The 11,333-nt window shown below is 47.3% G+C and overlaps 1 pseudogene; it reads right to left on the minus strand.

Moving 5' to 3' along the window:
- Positions 1 to 9,495: 9,495 nt before the first annotated feature.
- On the minus strand, positions 9,496 to 9,878 carry LOC101389701 (large ribosomal subunit protein eL39 pseudogene; annotated as a pseudogene).
- Positions 9,879 to 11,333: the final 1,455 nt, after the last annotated feature.

Here is an 11,333-nt window from a genome sequence, read left to right on the forward strand (position 1 = left end):
CTTGGAAAAGTATTTGACAAAAATCCAATGTCCATTCCTGATAATAATTCTCAGCAAACTGGGAATGGAAGGGTATTTCGAACCCGGTAAAGGTTGTTTACGGAAAAAACTACAACTAATATTATACTTGATGGTAAAAGACTGAATGCTTTTATCCGTGGATAATTGGAATGAGGTACAGGTAAAATATAACGTATTGGGCATGGGGTGCCTTCAGCACTAGAAGGGTATGGTGACAGTAATAATCATAAGAATTGTAGAGGAAGTTGACTGCTTTAACTGCACTGGAAGCCTTTTGAAAAAAGAAAATAATAAACTCAGGGCAGCCAGCTGCCAACTCAAATACTGTGAAAGTCAGAAGGCCTCAGTGGCAGCTTTTAAGGAGACTCTTGCTTCTTGCAGCCACAGGGCAGACTAGGCTCAAAACTAGGCCCAGGATCAAATCGTAAACATGGCAGAGCCATAATGGCTACAGAAAAGACTAAATTCAGAGTCTTAATAGGTCTCTTAGGTCAAAGTCAGGGCCATGATGAGAAAAAAAAGTGGTACCCTGAGACTTGTAATAAGAATTTTGAGTGGGTGAGCCTGAGAATTTTGAGCCCCTAGATTGTCCTGAATCCAGTGGATCACCAGAAGCAGCCCAATCCTCCTCTCTAGAAAAGAGCATGCCTTGTCTGGAAATTGAGCAGCAAACGACCTTCTTGAAGCAGGTGATTTGCATGATGATGCTTGTTCTCCTCAAGATTTGCTCCTACTTCCCTTCATTGATTCCAGGACAAAAGTCACCTGAGCTGGAAAAGATAGTCCCTGCTCCAGAATATAGTTTATGTGCCAAAGGAATTTCTCAAATTCTGGATAATCAATACTATCAGGAAGTAGGAAAACATGTGGAAATAATTTTGAGGGTATTGGAATTGGGGTGGGGAGACATAGGCTGCATAGGGGAGAATGTATTTGACATGGGAGCCCTCACATGTAACTTGGGATCCAGCGTCTGACAAGGATACCAGGAGCCAGTCCTAAGAGTCTGTTGAGACGCCTTCCAGAAGATTTGACATAAAGGAAACCTACATTTAACGAGATGGCCATACCAACATCTTTCTCATAGTATCAAGGAAAGGATAAGTCAGCTCAGGGTGGTAAGGAGGTCAGAGTTGATCCACCAACTAAGACCTGAAAAGCCATCCCTGTCTCCATTCCCTAGGAGAGGTTAGAGGACACAGCCTTCACTAAGATATAAGAAATGCACTGGTGATGGCTATACTGACATCTTTGAAAAGCCTGAAGATGGCTGCACTTTTTAGAGCAGAGTTGACAGTGAAAGATGATGTCATAGAACTGGACTCCCTAATATCAGTGAGGATAACGGAATCATAGAATTGCAGATGCGAGGAGACACTCAAATTTCAAAAGAAAATTGGGGGGCCGGCCTGGTGGCGCAGCGGTTAAGTGCGCGCGCTGTGCTGCGGCCACCCGGGGTTCACAGGTTCGGATCTCCGGCACGCACCAATGCACCACTTGCTAAGCCATGCTGTGGCGGCGTCCCATATAAAGTAGAGGAGGATGGGCACGGATGTTAGCCCAGGGCCAATCTTCCTCAAGAAAAAAAGGGAGGATTGGCATCAGATGTTAGCTCAGGGCTAGTCCTCCTCACAAAAAGAAAAGAAAATTGAATGTAATTACCCAAGAACAGAATAGGGACGTGTGGTGATAGCTACTAGATCATGGTGTTATCAGGCACAAGATAGATGGAGAGTCAACTAGGATGCCACTCAACTGGTATAAAACCGATTGAGAGTTGGTCCTTCATTCAACGTTCAGATCTAAATCACTCACAGATCTAGAGCCTACTGACTGAAGGAGAGCCAGGATCCCCTTAAGGAAAGACTTGGCCACACCATCACAGTATATGTAGTAAACTTTCCCCCAATCCTTTCTCAAAGAGACCAGAGGTCATACTTCTAGGACTATTAGATATGGGTCTGAGCTGACACTGATACCACAAGATCTGAAAAGCCATCATGATCCTCCAGTTGGAGTTGGCAACTATGAAGACCAGATGACAGGTAGGATTTTTCCCAAATTCATCTCTCTCTCCGGGTACTGCCCAAGGTAAAGGACAAGTTACTGCAACTTGCACTTCCCACCACTAAGAAACACAGGGCTTGACAGGGCTCTGCAGGTTTCAGGGCAGCATGCATGGCACTTGGGAACACTTCTCTGACCCATTTGTCAGAGCCCAGGCTGCTTGGGCCATCTAACCCACCAGATCCCAGAAGATTTCATGGTGCTAGCAGTATCTTTGATGGATAAAAACACCATTTGCAGTATCACGAACTTCCTAATAGGAAAGTCACAGCACAGACCTCTAGAGTTCTGGAACAAGGGCTCTGCCTGTCTTTTGTTGAACATTAGGCCCTGCAGTTGGCCTCAGTGAGCAGTCTCTGGTCTGTCTCAGAGCTTCTCAAGGACCATCAAAGGTTAGGAACTGGAAAAGCCTTCAGGAATGGACCTGATATGCTCAGCGGGTCCCCTCTCTCCTTCCTGCCCACCTTCCCTCATGGGTGCTGACTTCAAGCAGACACGGACTTGAATCCTGACTCTGCCTCATTAAGGGTGGACAATGGAGAGGTTCCTTAACCTTCCTGGGCCTCAGTTTGCTAATCAGTGAAGTGAAGATGAGGTCATCTGTCTCACAGAGCCCCACAGAGAACCAGTGTAAAGAACCCAGCACAGGGTCAGTACTTGGGGGTCCCCTGCCATTTCTGTGCCCCCAGGGCTGACTTCCAAGCCTGTAAACGCCTGCTCCCAATGTTTGTGATCCCTACAAACTATTTTGTTATCCTGCCGATTTTGACTTAAGCTTCATTAGGATTTTAAGCTCCCAGGGCAGAGCTCCCGGCTCTTTGACTGTCATTATATTCTATCGAGGGCAGGACCACAGGCAGATAGGCCCAGACTCGCTTGTGGAGGGTCGTGCAGACTCTGTGGTCCCTGCACTTCTGTCCCCTTGTCACCAGGCATTATCTCAGCAGCCACAAACCCATCTGGGAAGTCCACCCTTCAACCCGTGCCAGCCCGTCCTGCCTCAGACTTTCAAATCAGGCCATTACCAGCCTGGAAGCTCAATTGTTATTCACTGGGCTTGGCTTCTGAGCCCTTATCTAATCACCACACAAACCCTGCTATTCAGCCGGTATTTACATAACCCCTTCCCCCCTTCTCAGCCCTCCATCCTCCAGCTGCTCCCCTGAGCACAAAGCTCTGGTTTCACTTAATCAAGTGTCCCAGGTAACAATCCACCCACCGTTTGTGTTGGCAGTATGCGAAGGTGGGGGAAAGATAACCCAGCCCTCCCTGCTGGAGCTCCGCTGAGAGAACAGGGTGTCCTGGGCCCACGAGAGACAACCTATTCAGGCAGAGTCACTCCTCCGTGTCCAGAACGCACATGATTAGATTCCTCACCACAGCTCAGACTCGCCTGAGGACAGAATGCCTGACGGATGAGCTGGTCATCTGCCCCCGTGGGATCCACCACGTGCTCACCGCAGGGTGAGTGGCAAATAACAACCGGGGCTGGCATTAACTGGGCGCAGACTCCACACTGAGCTCTTCACCCACAGCATCTTCTTTAACCTTGACCACAGCCCTGAGAAGTGTTGTTAGCCCTATTTTAGGGCTAACAGATGTGGAAACTGGGGCTGATAACTTGTTCTTGGACAGACAGCCGGTAAGTGGCAAATCCACTTGGATTATAAAACTTGTGCTGGATGGCTCGGCTGGACCAGCACTGCCCCAGCTCAGCTCCACACAGGGGGTTTGGTTTCACAGGAGGAAGACGAACACCCCTGGATAAGGCAGGCTCGGGACCGCTGGTGCCCAGCTTTCTACTGAAGCTGTGGCCTTCAGATGGCCTCTGCTGTCATCTCACTCTGCCCCCGGAAGACTGAGGACTGAGGTGAAAGGGAGGGGTGGCGGCAGAACTGCGGCAGGAGTCAGGACTCTGGAGCCCTGTCCAGGCTCATCTACGACATCAGCTTGCCACTTACCAATGATATCCTCTGGCCCTAAAAGCAGGGAGCAAGACATTTCTCAACAACCCACCTGTCCTCGCTCCAACAGATCAGGTTGATCTCCTATGCACATCTAAAGCGAGATCTGAAGATGAAAATAGGAGCTTTGAGAGATGCCTTTTAATGGGAGGTCCTATCCTCAATACATCCCCTTAAACAGTGCTTTCAGCACTTAGCCTGTCTGAAAGGGCGTATGCAAGTTCCAGAGGTGACAGGTGTCCCTGCAGGGAGGCCCTTGGGGGCCTTGGGCACTAGGAGAACCTGTGATAGTGGCTAGTAGGTCCTTGGAGCTCTCTGCCCCAAAGCGCTCTGTGGGCACAAGTAGGTATGGCACACCCAAACAGCAATACCCCTGATCTGGGGCAGTCCGCACGGCTGTGGTCAGACAGACACATACCTGAGAGGAAGATGAGAAATCTCAGGGGAGTCCGCCTGGGCCAGGTATGTCTCCTCCATAACACCACATTGACGGAAATAAGCTTGTAGTGTCCCCCAGGATGAGGCCCGCCTCCAAGGAGGAATAGTGCTGCTGTGAAATGATTACCTTCCAACCCTTCCCAACGCCGGAGCGCAGTGAGCACAGAGCTGCAGTGTTGGTGCCCATGTGAGACTGTGTTCTTTGCGGACATCCTTTTTTCCATGAGGCATGAGCGGTAAGGACGCTAAGAAAGCAGGCGGCTCTCGCACTTGCTCTTTCTCTCTCTCTCTCTCTCTTTCTCACACACACACACACACACGCACACACACCCCTCCCACTCTCACTCATCCTCATTCCCCCCTCTCTCACATGCTCACTCACTCCCTGCTTGCCCCTTCCTTCCATTTCTTTGTAAATTAGGGAATCCTAGCAGATCTGGGTCTTTTCCTTCAGCCCTCTGCAGAAAGCCCGGAAATCTGAAAGTGTCTCAGGGGGAAAGAGGCTGTTTAGATGCCAGAGTCTATGCAGTAGAATGGCCTCCTGCTCCACACAACATAGCAAAGTTCCAGAGAATGGCATTGGAGGCCAGAGCCAAAGCCTTGACTTATAATACAGTGCTCTTTTCCTGGAACCATTCTCTGGGCTCATCTCCCTCAGGAAGCTCATGGAGTTAGAGGTTGAGAACGTGATTCTGGATCCTGTGCTCCCAGGCATCAATTGCTCTAATATCCCAACACACATGAAGGAATTTCTTTTAATTCATGACTTTGCAAAGTAACAATATAATAAGGTTAACAGAATTGAATACATACTATGGTATAAATATTAGTAGATTATTAAACAGTTAAGTTAAACATAAATCTAGAGAGCTATAGGTGTCCAGCAACTTCAAACCCTGCACAGACATAACTGCACTGTAAGCCCATAACTAACTTCCATCCCGCTGGTCCTCAGCCAGTGGCCCAGCCCCAGTTTGTCTAGGTGCTTCCCTTTTGCCACCTGGCTCTGTTCTCTGCCTGTATGTCCCAAGCTAGTCCAGACTAGCCTGGGTCAGGCTTGTCTCCTCCCTGTGTCAGCGGGGACATGCTGACTGCAGAGCCAGCTCAGCGGTCCATTGTCCTAGCTCAAAGTTCAGCCGTAAAAGTACAGGACCTTCCTACATAAGCACATTGCTTCCTCAAAGCCAGATTGTCTGGCTGCTGGTGGCCCTGCGTGCCCTTGCAAAGGGTAAAAGGCCTAGAAGTTAAGTTCTCTATAACCCTGAGTGTGCAGGTTGCATGGACCCCCATGACACACCCACTGCTGGAGCAAAGCCTGTGACTGACACTGTAGTATAAAGAGATTTACAGACCTTGTGGGCTCCAAGAAAGGGAAAGTTCCTCTTCTGCCAAGGGCTCCCTGGAGGACCCCCTTGTGCCCATCATAAGCCTTCCTCTCCACGATGGCTTCCTGTCTCTCCCTCAATATCAAATCTCTCCACCCACCACCCACAGGTATAAAAAGAAGAGCTAAAAAGCAACCACTCAGGGCAAAGTGTGCCTCACTGAGGTCGTGGACTCCCCATTTTCACACTGAATGTAAAGTGACCGAGATGCACAGAAGGATGAAAGTGTTAGCTGACTGCTCGAGGAACACTCCTAGACAACCGTAAGTAACCTGGTAACTGGGTTTTAACAAGAAAAACCTTTGTTTTGTTTCAGCCCTATGGTTCTTCTTTAATCTTTCTAAAATGTAAGCAAGCAACATAGTGTAAAAGAAGACCAACAGGGTTGTTGGCTCGGCACCAGGAGACCCGGTTTCTGGTCCAGGTTGTACAATTATCTAGCCATGTCATCCAGGACAAGTGTGTTCTGGGGCTGTGTCTCCTCGACTATAGAGCTGGGGAGCTGGATTCGAAGATTTTCAATGCCCCTCCTATGTGTATGAGTCTCTAGTTCACTTTTCTAGTGGATTGAGTCTAGAGAAGAGGACCAGGGTGAGTGCCTTCCTTGGGTCATTGAAGGCTGTGCAGCACCACGTGGTCCAGGATCCCTGGGCAGGTGGGGAAAGGCAATGGCTTTCCCGCCACGTGCAAAGGTAAGTTGCCTGCTAGAGGGGGTTGGAGGTGGGGGAAGGTGGGTTCAGTCCAAGAGGTGGGGCTCTGGATCCCACCCCACCTTCAACCAGGGCAACCCCACTTACGTTGTTTTATATGTTAGGATACAATATCAACTCTTGTTTAACCAAGAAGTTACACTACAAAAAACAGTGCATAAAGGACTCTGATGTTAGAGATCATGTTGGATCAGCCGAGACCCTAGAAATCACTTTCTTTCTTTGTTCACTAAACACCTAATATGAGCTGGTTTTCTTATCAACTGCCCTTCTCCACAAAAAAACAAAAAAAGGTCTAGCGTAGAAAAGATTTCAGGGGGCCGGCCCAGGGGCATGGTGGTTAAATTCACATGTTCTGCTTCAGTGGCCCGGAATTCGCAGGTTCAGATCCTGGGCGTGGACCTGCTTGCTGCTCATCAAGCCATGCTGAGGCAGCGTCCCACGTAGAAAAGCTACAACTCTACAACTATGATATACAACTACGTACTGGGGCTTTGGGGAGAAAAAAGAAAAAAGAGGAAGATTGGTAGCAGATGTTTGTTAGCGTAGGACCAATCTTCCTCAAAACAAAACAAAACAAAAACAAAAAAATGAAGACATTTGAACTAATTGGGAGAATCTGCTCAGTAGCGATTCCACCATATATGGCCTTCTGTGCAAGGCCAGCAGCCCTGAGTGCATTAAGGAGAGCTTTGAGCCCTTTCCACAGCAGCATCTGATTACTCACCAGAAAATGACACCCCAACACTCGGAGAAAGTTCCTTCAGCAGGGTTTACCTCCTGCTCATGGTTTCTTCAACAGAAGTGGGATAGGCAGGTAGGAGGCAATGATTTCTGCTTCTGCGTAAAGCTCTGATATGCCTTCTCCTCCACCCTCAATAACCATTCATTTCCTAAACTACGCAGCACCTATGCCAGCTGGAAGAACAGGTAAAACAGGAATATTCACTGAACGTCTGAATAAAGGTTTTGCTGACACTAAAGACGCTTCTGTGTTGTGCCTTTTCATTCTTCTTCTCCTCCTCGCTCCGCCTCCCTCCACCTCTTACCAATTCCTTGCCAGTGGTACCTGCTGCAGGGACCTGGGTCTTTCTGAAGTCCACGATGCATCCCAGCTGAGCCCTCCTGAATTCACTCGGGATGGTCTACACCTGCTCCAGGACTATGCTTCATTCACTCATTCTCTCAGAAAACATATTTTGGGTTCCTACCAGGTGGCAGGCTCTATTTTAAGCACTAAAAATACAAAGATAAACACATACACGTCTTGGACTAAAGCTAATTCTAACAGAGTAAGGAGACAAACAACTACAACAAAGTATAGTGAATGCTGAGAACGGGGAGGATGGGGGGCAGGACCCCAAAGATGGGGCACCTGGCTCAGACAAACAGACAAACATAATATATGCGACAAGTCACTCTAACCTGTGTCCTGGACACCCAGTGGCTCTGGCAAGGAAGCAAAGATGGTTTGAGACATTTTTCTCCACTTAGAGGGGACCAGCAGCCCGTGGAATGGGCGGGGCCAAGGTCACACCATGTTCCCTCCAGCCTAGTAGAAGTGCTGCCCGTGAGGAAGTCCATGAAGGGGCCATATTGGGCACATGGTGACCATTGGTCACTCCTAGAGTAGGGGATTGCAGGCATTAACACCCAGCCTTCAGGGTCAGGGAGGAGGCCCCCAGCTGGCACAGACTGTCCACAAAGGCAGGTCCCGGAGGACCTGTTGACTCTCCTGGTGAGTTTTCCTGCCACAGTAAAAGTGGCTGAATAGTAGCAGTTCTGAAGAGGGCTGGTTACCCAACAGGCAGGCTAGCACATGCTTAGAGCACTAACAAAAAGAGAGAATACATTTTTAATTGATTTATAAAAGCAATTACGTAGCCTTAGTGGAGAAAAGGAGAACTTTGTTGGACTTTCTACACTTATGTCTATGGTTTAGAATTGTTTTGAATATATGGGAAATGAAGAGATCAAATATTTTCAGTGCTTTGGGCTTCTAAAGACCTTACTTAATCTGTTTTAAGTTTAAGGAACCTATGTGCTAACAAAAATTGGCCTGCCTGCCTGCTCCGTAACCTGGAGGGAGAGCTGTGTTTCTCTTCAGCTTTCTCCACAGCGTCCAGCCCAAACCTTGTTTATTTATATTGCCTTGTTGGTTGACTAAATGAATGAGGCCCATATACCTTCACATTTTCTCTCTCTCTGTCTCTATGTCCTTCATTTGTCACCTCAATTAAAATTAGTCACAGTATTTTGCTGACTTCTGAGAAATTAGGAAATTTCCCTGATGGTGGGGTGGGAAACATCATTTTTGAAAAGGCTTCCTTATCTAAGACCAATAGAATCTCTCTCATTTGGGGTCTTTGAACACATCTGGGGCTTTCTTGTTTCTATGGCTTTTTGATGCAGTCCCCCACTTTGATGTAGTGTCAGACCACTTTCTTCCACCCTCTGAACTCTGCCCATATCAAGGCTCATCTTAAAATTTCAATTCATCTAAGCCTTTGTTGGCTATTCTAGACTTTATTGAGTACCTCTTTCTAATTTTCTAAAGCATTTATGGTTATTTTTACACAATTTAGCAGTTATTTATGTAACCAAGTGGATTCTAGGGCCCCTATGATCCAATCTCAGCAGCTATCATGCAAAGATTTCCTGTAGAATCTTTTCTCTCAAAGTGCTTAAAGTGATTCAATTTATAACCTAGACAAAATGTCCCTTTCCTCTCCTCTCTTTTCCAACTCTCTTGCACCCCACAGCTGCGCTGAAGCTTCCCACTCTCGGACTGCCTCACCCCTGCACCTCTCTACCTCAGTTACACCCCCAAACCCTAAGCCTGCACAGCTTTTCCAGATCTCTTGTCTCCATCCCCGGTCTATCAACTCTTTTTTTTTTTTTTTTCAAACAAAAGGTCTCACATATTTATTACTGAACCAACCTACTAGTTCAGACGCATAGAAACAAAGAGTAAGAGCAATTCCTGTATAAGACACATCCAACTGTCCAGATAGTGACGTTTCAGAGTGATATGCTAAGATGCAAGTGACCTGGATACAGCATAAATATGTGTCACCTCAGCTGCGATTCCTTACAGACCCAGCTTGGTTCTTCTCCAATGTCTCTGCTTGGAGTTGTACCTGATTTTATCACCAGTTTTCATTCGAATCCATTGGGGAAATGGGACGATTCTGCTTTTGTTTCTTGGCCAGGAATCGCTTGATCCTAAAAGTCTTGTGAGAAGACATGGCGAGGACCACAGTCAACCGCACGCACCACGATCGTGGAGAAAAAGGAAGCCGGTTTATCAACTCTTGATTACATACATAGACTTAACCTCTTTATCAGCCACTTCAGGCTGATTTACACTTCCCTAGCAAACATCTCCATAATTCTAGTGGCTTATAACATCCAAGTTTATTTCTTACTTGTGTCATAGCCAAAAAGGTTGGCTTCAGCTTCAGCCTGCTCCAGGTTATGAGGACTCCAGGATCGAAGGTGAAGGAGCAGCCCTACCCCAGAACATGCTGGTCTCATGGCAGCAGAAAAAGAGAAATGGTGTAGCCATGCAACGGCTCATAAGTCTTCTACTCAGCAATGGCTCCATATTGACCATCCCATTCCAGGGCATTCCATAGCCAGGAGCCAACAATGATCTCCAGATTCATTCCATGATGCAGTGGCAGGGTCAGGGAAAAAGATCTGGGGATCAGTGACTGAGGACAGTCACCTGGCCTAGATGACTCAGATAGTGCAAGTAGTCACTCTGCCATACAACACTCCATCCAGCCATCTACCCGGGGCCTGGCTGGCTGCCCGGTAACAAATCTGAGAGCAAATCAGTTCCGACAACTCTTCATGTCACCAAGAAGACATGTGCTCTTCTCCCAGTAGCTGGAATCCATTTGCCCCAGGATAGTGGTGGGGACGTTCTTGGTTTACAGGCTAAGCTCTGGCAGCAGAGTAGGCTGGTGAGTGTTCTATTGATCTACAGTCCAACTTTCACTGGGCTTTACAGGAAGTCATTTCCACAGAGATGGGTAGAACAGCTGGCTACAGTAAGCCCGAGAAGAGCTCCTTGGAAGCAATTTATTTAAGCTTTCTTGTCTCTATGCCTCAGTTTTGTCATCCTTCATTCAGGAAAAACATAGTCCCACAGGACAATTAAGGGGAAAATGATTGCACAGCACTTTAGGAAAATATATCAACAAGTGAAAATATCAGTATATTTGCTGTGGGGGAGGAGATGGAAGCCCCCTCTGGTTGGGAAAATAAGTCTTTGACAAGAATTTGAAACTCCTTGATAAGCATTTTGTTGGAGAGGTTAGTCTTTCTTCTCTCTGCCAAAATTAGAAACCACCCTTTTTTCTCTGTAATAACAACCCTGGTGCTTAATCAGCAATTGTGTAGGAAAAAAGTTATGTACTTCGAGTCTAGAGGTTCACAATATAAAGGAGAGCCAAAAATTTCCAGAACCGCCCCGTCCGGGAACCATTTTCCCTTTCGCCTCTTACCAGATATCCAAAGTGGAACATCTGGTCTTCAGAGAAGGAAGGAAATGATGCAAGGGAAAAGACTCTCACAAATAAGTCATCTCTGCCCAAGAGGTCCCTTCAAGTGAGGTGGATGGAAAACTAAATCACTTGTGAGACAGAGAGAGAGGCAATGGTGTGTTGTTTCCAAGTCTATGTCATATAGGGCATCGCAGCTTCTGCCTTGTTCTCTGGGAGAAGGTGGCCACCATGCCG

The sequence above is a fragment of the Ceratotherium simum genome, chromosome 6 (assembly GCF_057802395.1).
Source record: "Ceratotherium simum simum isolate JZ-2026a chromosome 6, ASM5780239v1, whole genome shotgun sequence".
NCBI lineage: Eukaryota > Metazoa > Chordata > Mammalia > Perissodactyla > Rhinocerotidae > Ceratotherium > Ceratotherium simum.